Source organism: Salvelinus sp. IW2-2015, unplaced genomic scaffold (genome assembly GCF_002910315.2).
Source record: "Salvelinus sp. IW2-2015 unplaced genomic scaffold, ASM291031v2 Un_scaffold4097, whole genome shotgun sequence".
Taxonomy (NCBI): domain Eukaryota; kingdom Metazoa; phylum Chordata; class Actinopteri; order Salmoniformes; family Salmonidae; genus Salvelinus; species Salvelinus sp. IW2-2015.
In genome coordinates this window covers 35,163-36,665 of record NW_019945369.1, presented here as the reverse complement: position 1 = coordinate 36,665, position 1,503 = coordinate 35,163, and the positions used below count along the sequence as shown (strand labels likewise).

Genomic DNA, 1,503 nt, shown 5'->3' with positions numbered 1-1,503 from the left:
TGTATTTTCTGATGTGATTGATGTTGATTGATTTTGATGTTTTTGTTGATGTTGAATGTATTGGTTGGATGTGTGTGATTTGTTATTGTTGATGATGTTGATGATTGATGTTGTGTATGTTATCGTTGTTATTGTTGTTATTGATTGATGTATGATGTTGATTGTGTTATTGTTTGATGATGTTGCTGTTATTGTTGATGTTGTTATTGTTGATGATGTTGCTGTTATTGTTGATGTTGTTGATTGTGATGTTGCTGTTATTGTTATGATGTTGATGAGAGTGATGATGTTATTGTCTGTTGATTTGTGATTTGTTGATTTGTTGATGATTGTTTATGTGCTCTGATATGTATATTGAATTGATGATTTGTCGTTCCGTGATTTTTTATTTGTGTGATAGATGCAGTTATGCGTTGTTGATGGTTTGATATGAATGTTGTTGCTGTTATTGTTGATGATGTTGATGATGATGTTGATGTTGTTATTGTTGATGATGTTGATGTTATTGTTGATGTTGTTGATGTTGTTGTTGATGTTGCTGTTGTTGTTGAATATGTTGTTTTTGTTGTTGTTGTGTTACAGTAGAGGCACTCCACCTTGGCACTCTGATGGCAGCCCACGGCTACTTCTTCCCCATCTCAGACCATGTGCTCACGCTGAAGGACGACGGGACCTTCTACAGGTTTCAGGTACTACGATCAGATCAACTTCTACTGTAGTAGTTGAACCAGTCAAACACTCATCTACCTTCTACAGGTTTCAGGTACTACGATCAGATCAACTTCTACTGTAGTAATTGAACCAGTCAAACACTCATCTACAGGTTTCAGGTACTACGATCAGATCAACTTCTACTGTAGTAGTTGAAAAGACGGTCTCTATGGACCCATATGATTGTGAGATATAAAGGCCTCACATCAGCACATGGACAGCATACTCACGAGCCTCAAGTATTGACAGTAGTCCTATCAGAATAAAGGCTCCATTCAGCAGCCATGGCAGCACTACTCACAGTCCTAATAGAATAAAGGCTCTATTTCAGCAGCATGTACAGCAGCTTACTCCAGTCCTCAGTTTGCAGTAAGCTCCTATAGAAAGGCTCCAATTCTAGTAAACCAATGGACAGAACGTACTTCATAGCTGTTACTTCAGTATTTAACAGTGAGCTCTTACAGAGAATATAAGGCTCTATTGGGTCACAATGGACAGCCTACTAACAGCTCCTATCAGAATAACAGGCTCCTTCAGAACCAGTGGGATCAGCATACGTCCTAGCTGCGCTCCTAGGTATTGACGTGCTAAACCAGAAGGCTGATTTCAGCACCATGGACGCAACTACTAACATGATCCTACGTATGTAAACATTATTGATGACAAGAAGGTAACAACGGACTCCTTTGTTATTATAGAACTTGTGACAGATCGGGGCAGGGAGGAATAAGAAAGGCTGTGTTTCAAAGGGCACCTATTCCTTATGTGAGTGCATATTGTTGACCAGCCCTA

At 39.2% G+C, this 1,503-nt stretch overlaps 1 pseudogene; it reads left to right on the top strand.

Annotated features, from left to right (window-relative positions):
• Positions 1-1,503, top strand: part of LOC112076867 (regulator of G-protein signaling 7-like) — a 56,347-nt pseudogene that overhangs the window by 25,045 nt on the left and 29,799 nt on the right.